Source organism: Argiope bruennichi, chromosome 2 (assembly GCF_947563725.1).
Source record: "Argiope bruennichi chromosome 2, qqArgBrue1.1, whole genome shotgun sequence".
Classification (NCBI taxonomy): Eukaryota; Metazoa; Arthropoda; class Arachnida; order Araneae; family Araneidae; genus Argiope; species Argiope bruennichi.
In genome coordinates, this window is record NC_079152.1 from 98,383,938 (window position 1) to 98,399,740 (window position 15,803).

General features: G+C 29.4%; 1 protein-coding gene across 4 annotated transcripts in view; it reads right to left on the reverse strand.

Moving 5' to 3' along the window:
• The window catches only part of LOC129991144 (poly(A) RNA polymerase GLD2-like), a 55,009-nt gene that overhangs the window by 18,071 nt on the left and 21,135 nt on the right, over positions 1-15,803 (reverse strand). For 3 of the 4 annotated variants that reach the window (XM_056098212.1, XM_056098211.1, XM_056098207.1), the window contains exons 1-2: positions 13,478-13,568; positions 12,143-12,272 (exon numbers count right to left, since the gene is read on the reverse strand). The exons of the other annotated variant lie outside the window; for it this stretch is intronic. The gene's annotated coding sequence lies outside the window, so the exon portion shown is untranslated. Of the gene's footprint in view, positions 1-12,142; positions 12,273-13,477; positions 13,569-15,803 lie in introns of those variants that run through there. 4 annotated transcript variants of the gene reach the window in all.

The following is a 15,803-nucleotide window of genomic DNA, read 5'->3' on the forward strand; positions in this document are numbered from 1 at the left end:
AATTGTAATTAATACTTAATTTACTAATTTAATTAACGTATGATTGAATTAATTTATCTGTTTCAGCTTACTTCTTAAATTTTTTTTTCTCAAAACTATTTATTTAATTTATTTATTAGAGTGAACCATTTTCTGGAAAAGATGACTTAAAAATATATGCCATTTCTTTAAAATGTTTACTTTAGTCCTATATTCTACCAATAGATGGCGCCAGCAGTAAACAGAGTACATGTAATCAAAGTCAGTCATGTCACGAGCAATTAAAAATGATCTGTATGGAATAGTGCATCATCAAATACGAATATCGGTCACTCCCGTAAAGTGGAGCGGTGACTTCGCACTTTCCAGTGAAGCCTCGCACTTCCGGTGAAATCACCGCTCCGATAAATTTCAGTGATATGCAATTCAATGATACGATACGATAATTCCAATAACCGGTCCGTTCACTTTTCAATCCAATCACAGATTTCTTTCGAGAGCTTCCATTGGACAGATCATATCGATTGTTATTTCCCAGTGAAGTCACCGCTCCGGAAAATTTGAGAGATATCGTATCGATTGTTACTTTCTATCGTAATCCAAAACCTGTAATCGAAATATCATCAGTAAGATCATATCAAGGATTTGAATCACACCCCTCTTTGAAAAGCATTGATCACTTGTATTTGTGACTTTTTGATATTGGTTACGTAGTAACCGCTCTTAAAATATTCGTCATCCCTACCGACAACGGATGATCACATTCGGATCAATTTTTTTTCGGACGCAGTTACCGACTTGTGCTGATTTCGAAATGGAGAAGTTAGTAATGCTTGAACTAATAAAGAATCTAATATCATTGTTTTCGTGTATTTAAACTGAAATTGATCGTTTTTGTTCATTAAAAGACAAGTATTAGAATATTAATTTGAAGAAAATAAAAATTATCTTTGCTATATTTTTATTTTATCTAAGGTAATCTATTTTTAAAAGTACAATGGATGCATATAAATTTTTTGAATTATATAAGTAATTGATCATAAATTTCAGAGTCATCATTAAAAATTGGTCTGCATGGAATGTTTGTGTTATAAAGCTATCTAAAAACAAACCATCAATTGCTATATATAATCGAAACACGAAGTCATATTTATTTATTCAAAAATTTTAAAATATCATTTTGTAGTAAAATTTCTTAAATATTTATATTGCTTTTAGTATAATTTTCAGTTTATCAATAGCAAATTTTGTGGATTTCCATTATTTTGTAAGTGATAAATGAATTGTCTGGTGATGGGTTTACAGGATTGATTTTTACACTACAAAAACTTTTTGTATTATCTGTTTCCATGGCGACCTTTAATTATAATTTTTCTGACATTAATGAATAAGTTCTGTGAATTAAATATTATGCATACATCATAGTGCATTTCATTGAATAGTGTTTAAAAAAATTATATAGCTCATTGGAAAACCAATTTCTGTATCAGCTTTATTATGTCATTTTCATTTCCAGTTCTTATGAAATTGATGGATTTTTTTTTTTTAATTGAGGGAGGACATCGAGTAGCAACCCCTCTAATGATTTTATGAATAATCTTGACTGCCTTTTTATTTATTTAAAGTAAAATAAATTAATGTTAAAAATAATGGAAAATTACATAACAAAAAGTAAATGAAATCCTATTACTGATAGGAATGGAAAAAAAAAAAAATCGAATTTCAACTTCTGCTATAAATATAACAGGCCGAAATAACTATGTTTTAACCATTATCAAGTAATCCCTTCAGATTGTAAGTTTGGTGGCTTTGCACACTCCACACTCCCTTCATGGCCTTGTGTCAATATAACCATTTTATTTCTTATTACAAATGAAATAAAATGGTTATATTGACACAAAATGAGCATCATGAGTCACTCGAGGAAACAACAAATATTCACACTATAAACAGTTTACGAAGGAATTCTTTAAATGCCTCTAACATGTGAACTAAAAATATTCAAATAATAAATTAGAATAATTGATATAATATAAATTAGAAATTATTTGATTTGGTGCAATACTGATAATTTCTATTTTAAAAATTTTCTTTCTTTCAAAACAATTAATGTAAATAAATGAAATATAAAGTGTCTTGATCGTTAGCTAAAACTATAAAATTTTATTTGTGATATAAAATCTCAATTATTCTGAATTTAAATAATTTATCTTGGATTGTATATTTTTACATGAATCAGCCATTAAATGAAACCAATATTTCATTAAAGGGAAAAGAATTTTTAAATTTTGTATTGTATAGAACTATACATATGTATATACTTACTTTATTGAAAAAATGTATTTTTTTTTCGTGAAGAAATGAATTCCCCACTTAAAGGGCTGTGGTGAGATAGTTCTACGCCCTTAGTACAACTTCTAAACTGCATCTTCCCCTTTCTTACTAGGGATGACGAATATTTTCAGAGCGGTTATTACGTAACCAATATCAAAAAGTCACAAATACAAGTGATCAATACTTTTCAAAGAGGGGTGTGATTCAAATCCTTGATACGATTTTACTGATGATATTTCGATTACAGGTTTTGGATCACGATAGAAAGTAACAATCGATAAGATATCACTGAAATTTACCGGAGAGGTGACTTTACTGGAAAGTAACAATCGATACGATATCACTGAAATTTACCGGAGAGGTGACTTTACTGGAAAGTAACAATCGATACGATCTGTCCAATGGAAGCTCTCGAAAGAAATCTGTGATTGGATTGAAAAGTGAACGGACCGGTTATTGGAATTATCGTATCGTATCATTGAATTGCATATCACTGAAATTTATCGGAGCGGTGATTTTACCGGAAGTGCGAGGCTTCACTGGAAAGTGCGAAGTCACCGCTCCACTTTACGGGAGTGACCGATATTCGTATTTGATGATGCGCTATTCCATACAGATCATTTTTAATTGCTCGTGACATGATTGACTATGTATTACATGTACACTGTTTACTGCTGGCGCCATCTATTGGTAGAATATAGGACTAAAGTAAACAATTTAAAGAAATGACATACTATATTGTCACGTAGATAGTATAATATAGAACTGAATGACACACAAGAAATAGAGCTAAACCAATTTATTAACTGAACTCAGAACCGAGAACACAGTAACTGACAAATCTTCAGCTTTTATACAAGCAGAGAAAGTTCCAGAATACTCTTCTGGAGACGGTAAGAAAAGTCCAGAACACTTGCCCGGTAAACTAAAAAAATGTCCAGTATCTTCTGGAACATGAAATAAAGGAAAACATAAAAACAAGGAATTAAGTATTTACATACACTATTAATAGCATTGTCTCTAGGGGAATTCGAACCCAGGTCTCGATCATGAGACCAGTGCCATGACCATTCGGCCATGGAGATTCGACTGTCTTTCTTCAATGCGGCAATATATTTAATTCAAATTTTTCAGAAAATGGTTTACTTCAATAAAGAAATTAAATAATTAGTTTTGAAAAAAAAATCAAATTTAAGAATTAAGCTGAAATAGATAAATTAATTTAATCACACGTTACTTAAATTAGTAAATTAAGTATTAATTACAATTAATAAATTTTATATTTAATATTAAGTAATAATTTTTAATTAATAATATGATTGAAATAACAGATATTTGGAACAAATATTTAAAAATAACAATAGCAGAATTATTTGTTATTCAAAAAATCGTGGATAATGCATCTCTATTTCTTACAAGGCAACGTTACATGTATGTTAATTTTTCATTCCTTTTATGATTCGATCCGGTAAACTATATTTGTACCGGCGTCCTGGCCCTGGGATGACGCTTCTTCCCCGTGATCTGGGCATCTCGGGTTCGAGCATGGTTGTTCTTACCTTGTGTTCTATGTGTGAGGTATGTGAAAGAGCCCCCCCCCTTTATAAAAAAGGGTTGTGCAAGCGAGTGTGTAGATGTCACCTTCATATGAGCTAGAAGTCAGAATTCTGCTATCGAGTGCTCAGGGGCCTTTTCCCTCAGAAGCTGCTGCTCAAACTCGGCTTAAAATCGCTGACTTAGTCAGCGGGCTTGTCCATGACAAGTGCCATAAGTAACAACAACAGATTACATTCGTGTATGTATATATATATATACATAGATTCACAGATTTTGTCAGCCGGATTAAACAAAATTTTATTTTCTGGAAAGAATAATGTAGTAATGAACTATATTGATGAAAAATATTGCAGATAGCAAATGAAAAGATAAATTACAAGTCTTATATATTTTTAAAAGAGTTGGGAATTATTTATAGTTTTTAATCTACCACAGAATACTTATTCCTGAATTCTTTTTCATTTTTGCATCAAATTACACCAATCCTCTTAAACTTTATTGATTTTTATTTTTAACTCATTCTTTTTGCATACGCACTTGATGAAAGTCATCTTTCCCCCCACTGATACGGAACTGCGCTTTTGATGTGATATGAAGAAACAGATAGCGAAATTCAAAATTATAAAATGAAATTTGCTCCAAACATTTCTTCAAAATGTTCAATCAAGAAACCTTAATTATATTTCTAAAAAAGTCAGGTTCTTTATATAATTGATTTAATAAATTTTTCGTTAATGTTTATTAAATTTACTCTGATTTTTAATTGCTTTTTTACGTGTTATTTGTATTCATATTCTTGACATTTTTTTTCAAAGGTGGAAAAGGTATATTTATATAAAGAATTGTATTGACTTTATTATCATTGAAATTTGAAAAGGAAATAAATTATTTTATCATAGCATTTGTATGAAAAACTAGGTTAATTTTAAAACAATTAAAGAATGTGTTTGAAATAATATTGGAAAAATATTAAATGTAAATTTTAAATTTGATATCGCATGTAAGATTATTCTTGAAGTGCTGATAGCTCAAATATAGGAAAAATAAAAATAAAGGTGTAAGTTATTCCAACGAATTTGTACGATGAATCTTTTACGAAACATTATTTTTACGCTTAAAATACTCGTTAAATAGCTCCTGAATACTAGAAGATTTACTCGCAAATATCTGTCTATTAGCAGAAGAATATCTTTAAAAGAATATATCAAACAATTTCAAAATGCATTTCAAGTTTAATTATGCAAATAGACCAAGCCTGACTTAACAATTAAGTAATTTGATTTGAGTCCAAAATTTATGCTAGAAAATTTTCAAACAAGATTGTAGTGTAATCGGAAAATAAAAGATATAAATGATATTTTTTTCATAGAGTACAGAAGCGGTGATACAACGGGGATTGGCGGCGGGGGCAATTGTTTCCCTATCAGCGACCGTTTGCCCGCACATCGACGAGACCTTATTCTGCAAAATATAGTCCAAATTACAGTCTGAATGAATAACAATTGAATCAAATGCCAAATATTTTTGTCGAGTTGAAGGTCGCCAGCATCCTTCATATTGATTTCATAGTCGTCAAAAATGTAACATCTGATACACTTTTCACTGTCTTCTGTTGACATAATCGTTTTTAACCAGGTTGCCAAATTTGGGGAAAATTCGCAAATTTCAAATATCTATAATAATTTGAATATGGGATTAAAATTATCAGATCTTTTGATATACTGTTCTCTAGATTTCTTTTTGAAACGAGAAAAGTGAAAATTGACGAAATCTGTCCAGTTGTTGAGGATGGGGCGTTTGTCTAAATTTTATACTGTAATATTTTTTTTTAATTGAGGTAGAGGAGCAGAAGATCCTTTCTGTCATATTTAGGAATCACGAGCTTTCATATGAAATGAAAAGCGGTGAAATCGGTACATTAAATATTTTATTTAATGGCTGTGGTTGGGAAACTCTTTCAAGCCCCCCCCCCCACGGAAAATGTACAATGAAATAGAATTTTTGATATTTCTCTCTAAATGCCGGTGAATGAGAAAAGGAGACCATTGTGGGCATATACAGGTGTCCTTAACTTTCTGGATGGTTTCTTTCTATATTTCACAAATGAAAGACTAGCAAAGTAGGATCAATCTAATATATAAAAATCTCATGTCACGGTGTTTGTGTTCGTACTCCTCCGAAACGGTTCGACCGATTTTTATGACATTTCTTATGTGTATTTGATAGGTATGAGAATAGATCGTAAAGTATATTTCATAACTCTAGGTAATTAGGGTGTTCCTATCTACGTTCACCGTACGCTGATGAGATCAATGCTTGAAATCATCGCCAATGTGGCGCAATGTTGAAAAAATCCAGCTAAAAATAAACATGCGTGTCCAAATGCTACACATTCTCGGACCAATTGTTTGATATGGGCGATGGAAAAGTTGCTGTTTAATAAAATACTGGATGAATAAAATTGCCCGCTAATTTCTGCACTGTATTCGCAAAATGCTCTCATTGACCGCATATTTCCTGATGTGCGCACACAATACATAAATCATGCGTGGTTGGCAGAAAGAGTCATTTTGGCAGCAAAAAATGCGGACGTCGACGATTTAAACTTCAAGATACAGCAGTCGTTGTCAGGCGACTTGGTATCATACAAATCGATCGGTACAGTTTGCGATGCTAACGAAGCTGTAAATGATCCAACAGAGTCTTTGAACTCACAGGATTTACCAAGCATGTCACCAAACCTTCTACGACTGAAAGTTGGATCTCCGGTTATTTTACTTCGGAATTTGAACCCACCTTGGCTGTGCAATGACACGCGATTGGTCATTTAAATATTGATGATAAACGTTATCAAAGCCACCACTTTGAATGGTAAATTCCGAGCCGAAAATGTTTTGCTGCCACGAATTTCAATGATTCTCACAGACGTGCCAATCGAATTCAAACGCGTTCATTTTCCTATTAGATTCGCATTCGCAGTGATAATCAATAAGTCGCAAAGCCAAACGATATCTATTTGCGGCTTAGATTTGGGCACACCATGTTTTTCACAAGGACAATTAATTAATTATACGTGGCATGTTCTCGCGTGAGCAAACCATCGAGCTTATTTGTGTTGGCTAAAGACGGACTGAGAAAAAATATCATACACTCAATTACTCTTCGAAATGAATATTGATTTTCTTTATTTCATTTTTATACTTTAGGATAAAAAATATATTACTTTTTTCCACTTTACGTTTAATTTATAAGAGATGAAACAATGTATATGTTCGTTACGTTAATGAAATGCATTGTATTGAGAAAATGAATGGTTGGTGTTTTTTTGCTTTTATCGGCGATCATCGTCTACAGCGCTCCATTCCTCTTTCTGTCATAGATCATATCCCCCAAACTTTAAAATGCATTCGTTATTTTTTAAATAATAAGCAAAATATTCAATAGAAATCATTTATAAGGCAGAACAACGTTTGCCGGGTCCGCTAGTAATCTATAATAAAATAGTATCGGTTTTTCAATAGAGATTCCCTGAAAATGCCATAGGAAATTTTCTTCCTTTCTTTTTTATATTAATTTGCTCAGACAATTACTATGTATTATAAAATATTTGAATAACATTCTTAAAATTAATATGATTATTTGTTATACATAATATATATTACATGTTATACATAATATATATTACATGTTATACATAATATATATTACATGTTATACATAATATATATTACATGTTATATATAATATATGCCTTTTTTACAAAAGGTCTAAATTCGCCACTGATTTCGCCGTATTTAAATCCCGATTGATGAATGATAATATCAATATATGAATCCTTGCATAACATAATATAAACTACTAGATTTTCTCTTAATTTCCGTTAGGAATTGTATATACATAAACTCGCATTATATGATTAGCCTAAATATATATATATATATGAATTTCAAAATAATTAATTTATAAAGGATTAAAATGGCCTCTATATTCATTTATTATTCTTTTAAATAAATCATTCTTTGTAATATTTTTTCTGGGCAATCAACGTTTACAATATGTTACTATTTTTTCAAAGAATGAACTAATCAGAAACAATTCTATTGATCTTATATGTACATTGTACAATAATAACACATAATTGATGTACTGTATTTTAGAAGCAATGATATAATCTATTATAAGAAAACATAGAATTTTTGAGTGCGTGTCAGCAAACTGATTAGGTAGATAAAAAAAAATATTCTACAGCTATGTATTTTACTACTTAAGTATAAATGATCCAAACCCTTAAATACCTTGCCGCAATTTATTGTTCTTTAATCATGACGTCTTTGCACTTAAATGTTTCAAAATAACAAAATTCTCCTCTTAAATCTTTATTAATTATACCAAGTTAAATACCGATAAATCCTTTTGCTAAGAATTTATTTTCAAATTTGTAAGCATTTCTGAAATTTAACAAAATTATCGATATGTTTTGCAATTTTTTTCCCCTGCTGCTTTCATTAATTTCTTGTCACATTCAATGAAGTTGCCATCTTCAAGAACATTTAAACGTAGCTAGATACTAGAACAAATTATATATGGATGTTTTATTCCTGTAAATTTCAATAAACTTAATGTTATGATTCTTAAATTTAAATTAAATAGAACATTTTCAGGTATAGAGTATTTTTTAAATACAATGCAAATGAATTTAATTTTCCAACTTTTCTTCATTTTGAAAAAAAAAAAAAAAAAAAAAAAAAACATTTACTTTTTTTTTTTATATTCGCTGGTTTTATCAAACATTTTAAATGTTAAAAGTTTCAGTTATGTCTACTTTTTAAAATTAAATAAGTAAAACTAATTGATGAATTATATATGTAAAATAAATTTTTAAAACACACTTATAACGCTATATCACAAACATACAGAAACGCAATCAAACCACGTGTTGCACTACCTGTGAACCATGTCACCAAGTGTTGCACAAATTGAACTCCACAACATTACATTTTCTTTTTTCTTATTAATGGCCGCTTAGAAAGGGCAAAGAAAATAACAATGAACTGAAATATTTTTTATAATGTCGTCAATGAGGGAAAACGCATTTTGCTTTGCAAGGAACCACAAAATATTTGCAATTACTATTCAAGTCTTAGACGTGTAGTATCGGTTCACCATTTTAAAATCAATGAGTGTCTTAAGAGACGATAAAATAATGCTACGTTGTATCCGACATTGAATATCTTAGAATTCGAACAAATTAAATAATAGAATTAAAAATTTTAAAGTCAGAACTGAGTTTGAAACAAACTTCGAAACTTTTAAAGGCTTACAAGTAGGGATTGCAATTCCGGTATACCGGGATACTGAATACCGGTATTTTGAGCCATTTGTACAATTTTGTAATACCGGTATTCACAAGTTTAAATATCGGTTTTTCGGTATTTACTAGAAGTTTTTAAAATTGTCTCCGCTATATGTTCAGGGATCGCCAACATGACAAAATAGCATACGTTTTTGTTTTTATGTCTCCTTAACGGGCGAAATTAATTAGATAATTAATGGCTTAAATCTAAATTAGCTAAACATGGATTATCCCTGAAAGAAAATATTGTATCCATAACGACTGATGGAGCAACAATTACGAAAAAAGTTGGAAAGTTGATTGGTGTAAATCAGCAGTTGTGCTATGCACATGGAATTCAATTAGGAGTAATAGATGTATTATACCAAAAAAAATAAAGAACAGAAGAATCCAAATACTGTGGATATAGAAACTTTGGATTCAGACTTTGAAGAGAGTGCTAGTGATATTGACAATGAAGATAATGACAATGTAATTGTTGAAGAAGATATTGCTAATGAGGGTGAAATATTAACCTATCGAGAATTGCTTCCTATAATTTATAAAGTTTGAAAAATTGTTAAGATATTTAAACGTTTCTCTATAAAAAAGGATATATCACTAAAATATATACTAACCGAAAATAAAACAGAATATATGTTAATATTAAATTCTAAAACACGTTGGAACAGTTTACTCCTAATGATGGAACGAATTTTGAAACTGATAAATCCAATCCAAAAAGCAATAATCGACTTAAACTTGTAAATTAATTTTTCAGATAGTGAATTCGACTTAATATCCAGAACTATATCAGCTCTACCAATAAAACTGACTATTGAGGCATTATGTCGGAGAGATTCTAATTTATTAACAACTAATGCACCAATAAATTTCATGTTGCAGTCACTGAAAGAACAGCACACATCACTATCTAAAGAATTATATATTACATTGAAAAATCGCATAGAAGAAAGGCATACCGAAATAGAAAATGTCTTTTGGTATTTAAATAATTATAATGATTTTAAAAATGAAAATGAAAAAGACGAAGAGAAAATAACCAATTCAAATCTGATTAAGTTTAGAGTAAATTTTCTTAAAACTTTTTACCCACAAACCTATCCACATTCAGAATTCGGTTCAATTATTGAAGATTATGATGTCACTACTGTCGAATAGTGAAAAGGAATTGTGTTTTGAACAAAAATTAGAATTAGCGATAAATAAAAAAAAATTTCAACGAACCAAAATACAATACAGAAATCAGCTATATCCAAAACCATCCGACGAGAAATTGATTTATTTGAAGATGAGGGATTTAGAGGTAAATGAAAAAATATATCGTGCATTGCTAACAGTACCACCAGTTAGCGTAGATGCCGAAAGAGCGTTTTCGACAGCTGGTAATTTTTACACAAAATTACTTTTCAGACTTAATGACAGTACAATTGATGCATTATGTTTTTAAAGATTACATTTCAAAAATTTGTAATAGTCCCACAGACTGAATAGTAATATTTACACTTTCTTTGTGATTTAAATAAATAAGATGTTCCTTTACTTTTTAGTGATTATATACTGTTATAATTTATAAGTTACAAATTATTTTTTGTGATATTTACACTCTCTAACAAAACTGGCAAATAAAACAAAGAAACACCTGTGTTTTCTTTCTTTTTCTAAAATTTCTAATACCGGTATTAAAACCGGTATCCCGGTATTAAGATTTAAAAAATACCGAATACCGATATTGAAATTTTGGTCCGGTATTGCAATCTCTACTTACAAGGATGCTTTTGTTGATTATATTCATAGATATAAAAGGGGAATAAAATTATGCAATCATATGAAAGTAATGAAGAACTAATACTGTTCAGAATTCAGTGAAGTTTGGGTGCATAAATTTTACAAATATTTACTTTGAAAATTTTAAAAAATTAGCTTAAGAGATTTTTCCATGTTTGGAAGTACTTACCGATGTAGGTAATTAATTTCACTTATGAAAAAAATAAATATCTTTTCATATCCAGAAATATTGATATCTACCTTAAATCAGTTTTCAAGTATCAAAAACTGATTTTTTTTTTTTTTTTAATTCATACAAATTACTTTTGCTAATGCTTCGTACAGGACATAAACACTTACTATATCGATAAAACCATAATAAGCCGTAATCTAAAATAACCTCGAATTATTAATCTACATAAAAGATTAGAAATAACATTTATATCGCTTGATACCTCTTTTAAATAAATCAATATTATAAGTTGTTTTTTATTGAAATTAGCTTTATATCTATGAACCTTATAGTGAATTAATGTGTTCCGAGCCCACATCAATTCATTTAGCAAACAAATGCACTCAATATTAGAACTCAGTGGGAGTGGTCTACTCCAAAATCTAATAAAAGTGTTATCCCTGATAAATTTCTAATAAAAGTGTTATCCCTGCAAACGCCTTGCTTGCCATTAACATGCAATAGTTACAAAATATTGACCTTTGGCGTAAAAATAGCATCTTTATTGAAACTATCGTGTGCTCCTTTGCTATTAATTCCTGGCCTGCGGTTAATAGTATCCAAAAATCGAATTTGTGTTTTAGACGCGTTTGTTCCCAATGGATTGAAACAAAAATTTGACTTGGAATTACAAGTGTAGTTACAAAATCCCATATCGAATTTGATACATTTAAATCATTGAGCCTTTGACTTATCAGAATTTCATGTTTCTGAAAGAAGAGACAGACAGACGGTTAATCTTCCTTTGGATTTGGCTCAAAATTTGAAAGGTATCTAGACTATAGATTTCAGTTCTGCGTATCGAATTTTATCTATCTAGTTCTCTTCGTTTTGTAATTATTGTGTTAAATGGTATTAGAACAGCCGTATAGATAAACTTCCTATGAGTAAAATTTACCCAAAATTTAATAGAAACCTACAAATTTAGTATGAAGACCCTATACCAAATTTCATCCATCTAGATCAGGAGTGGGCAGACTTTTCCAGAGTATGGGCTATTTCTAATTTTTTCAAGGTGTTGCGGTTCACCAGTGGCATAGGTGTGGTGAGCTAAAAAAAAAATGCCTACAATATTTATTACAACTTAATAATAAACACAGAATATGTACCTACCAACATAACAACCTAATAATAATAGCAAGATGCAAACATAATTATAATATCCACAAATATAATAATATCAAATGACGCATTTAATATCAAATAATTCTAAATACATTCAAAAATAAATCATTTTCAACTAAAGCTAGTTCTTGTAATTATAGTTAGTAGAAGACTTAGTTTGCATGCTGTCCGCCAATCTTGAATATCTCGGTATATAATTACTAAATGCTAATCTTGCACTCGGTGTTAAGTGGTCGTCTTTGAGATGGGAACGATATGCTATCTTAATCATATTCATCGTTGAAAATGCTGATTCGCACAGGTAGGTGGAGCCAAAGAATGATGTTAAATGATGTGCAACTTTTTTAAATTAGGATACTTTACTTCGTCCATTAGATTCCAAAAGTTATTCTTAGGTTCTGAAGTACGTGCTTTTAAAATTATGTCATTATGAAGGAGAAAAACTTTGTTTTCCTCAAGATATAAAGATAATATATAATTTATATTTTAAGTTATTTCTTCCACATCAATGCCTAGTGGGTAACACATGAATGTAATAATTGATTTCTTTTAGTATGTGCATCTTAGGTTTCAGTGAAAGCGGTCACTCCAAAATGTCTTGATGGTCCACCGGTCGATTGGGATCGACTTAATGTCCACCCTTGATCTAAATCAGAGCGATTTTGAGATATCTTTGTCACAGGCAGAGGGACGGACATTTTCCAAAAATATGCTTTTCGAACTCACGGAGGTCTAAAACGTGGAAATTTATCTACTTATAATAACAATGAATGCATATGTTTTCTTGGTGCTCTGAATGATAGGACATTTGACTTACAACGACCAAACTTTTTACATGTATACATTGGAGGGTGGAAATTTGCATGTTTGAATTTTTTGTGTGAAAATTTTAATCAATTAAAGATTGCTATCTCATGTCGATTTAAACTCTACTGCTCTTTCCTCTGATATAATTGTAAGTATAACCACGAAATGCAATTCCGTCTCATCAGAAAAAATCGGAATCACTGGACCACTACTACAACATTGGCGTGAACCATGGTTGAGTCTTAAGGGCTGTCACTGACAACAGTACAGTCCTGTACGTATTAGTACGTTCCATCATCGATTGTAAGTAACAAAATACGCACCATTTCTATAATCACCAGGACGACGAGAACCAACCACCATGTCGAAAGCTTCAATCCCCATTTTTGAAATAATCCAGATTGATAATTGCAACTATGAAAGTATAGATCGAAAATTAGAGCAATGCATAGTCCAATAAAGAGAATGATGTCAGACTTTTAAAATAATATGAACTATATATCCGTCAAATTTTAAATATAAGTGAATTTTGTGAATGAACTAAAAAGACCAAGTTACAGAAAATATTTAACTGAAATTTTTAGCAATCATTATATCCGGCGAACCAACTGGTTGCCAAAGGCGGTTGGTCTTCTAATATAATTAAAAAATTAATTTGTTTATTGTTTTCCAATTGAGCACTACATTTTCTTAGTGGAAACTATCACCAATGTATGCAATAAAGCGAAGTTTTGTTCCTAAAATAATATCCAAATCAGTAACAAATTCTGAGTGAAGTAAATATCACTCATTTATTTGATAAAAATAAATAGTAGATTGTGATTTCCTGCATAATATTGCTAATGATGGCACTAAGCTACTTTACAATATTCAAAAGTAATTTATTGTCTAATCACCGCTGGAGCAATTATCTACATTATTTTTCCATCAAATTTACTGAAAAATATTTTCACAAAATTTATCAAGTGATATTTAATTTATCAATTCAGATTTTATCATTTATAAACGAAAGTTTATTAGAATATCAACAAAAATATATTGTTTCAAAGAAATACAGAATAAATGCAGAGTTTTTGAAGTTCCTATTTGTACTTTTTTTAAAAATGTTTTTAAGCTCTATATTTTTAAGCAAGAAATATATTATAGAATTTTTATCATGAATAAAATATTTTAAGATAATTAAATTATCGATGTGATAAGCTTCTTAATATAAATATTTTAAGATATCAATGTTATAAGAAGTTAATATAAATTATCAATGTTAAAAGAATCATAAAATTCTTGATAAAATTATTCAAACATTTTATTTATTCCATTTTACTCTTTCTCTTTATTTAAGTTGAACTACGTTAAGACTAAATATAAATAATTTTCCAAATAAAAATAATTTTGAAAAATATGTCTTTTCATCGTTATTTTTATGAATTTAAAAGATATTTTTTAGTTCATTTAAGAAGTTAAAAATAAAGCAAATTTTTAAAATTAATAATACATAATTTAAAAAATGTGCACATACGTCCATGCATTTACACGAATGCCCAAAAATTAGAACGTATTTTTTATTGACGCAATCTTAACGAAATAATCATCATACATTAAAATATGAATTTAAATCTGAAAAAGAGAAACAATATAACATTTATTTATATATTCCTTGAAATTTAGGCTGTTTTAATACGCAAAGTTCAATTGCATATGCTTACTTTGTACAAAGGACTGTAGGTAGAGATAAATGTAAAAAGTATAAATTAGCATTATTAAATTAAAAAACATATATACAAGGTATATAATAAATCATGAAAATCTAACTAGCTTCATTACCCATCACACATTAAAATAAAAGGCATACAGCGCGTTCTTAATTAAGTTGAAATACGTTGGAAACTTTTAGAGGGTTAACTTTCATAAGAAATCATAATTATTAAAATCCATTGACTATACTTAGAGGAGTGTTTTTGTTTTTTTTTAAATTTTTGACCGTTTTTTTAAATTCATAGATTGTAGGTAAACAAATTATTGCAGTTCGTTTTTTTTTTATCTTCTATCATTACTAATCATTTGATCGTACTATTCTTATTATATTGACATCGTAGAAATAGTTATTTATTTATTATAATCAAATTAGTTATTAAACTTTTAATTCCCTTTATTAAAAATTAAAATTAATTATTAAAGGTTATTTTGATGATAAATAAAATAAATTCCATTTGTTTTCCCACGAGAAATGCGCCCCCCCCCCTTTCCTCATCGGAAAATTATTCCCTTCGTCTCTGACAGCGTATGCTGATTTAAAAAACACTTTTGTTTCATTCGAAAAATATAAAAATGAAATTAATTATTTTTATGAGTGATCACAGGCAAGTTAAAACTTTTTGTGTACCACATGTATGCACTTATGAGAGTTTCATTTTCCCTTCAAATGCCATTAATATTAGAAGCTTATTTATTTGGATATGTCAGCATTATTTAACTTTTTAATTAAATTTCCATTAACCTCCATTTCAGATGAAATTCAACAGTTTATCGAGTTTTAATAAATCATCGTCGAACAGAATTTAATAAAAGGAACAGGCACTTTTAATTATCAAGCAATATAATATAAAACATACAAAAAAGCAATTAATCAATAATTTTATTAGAATATATTCC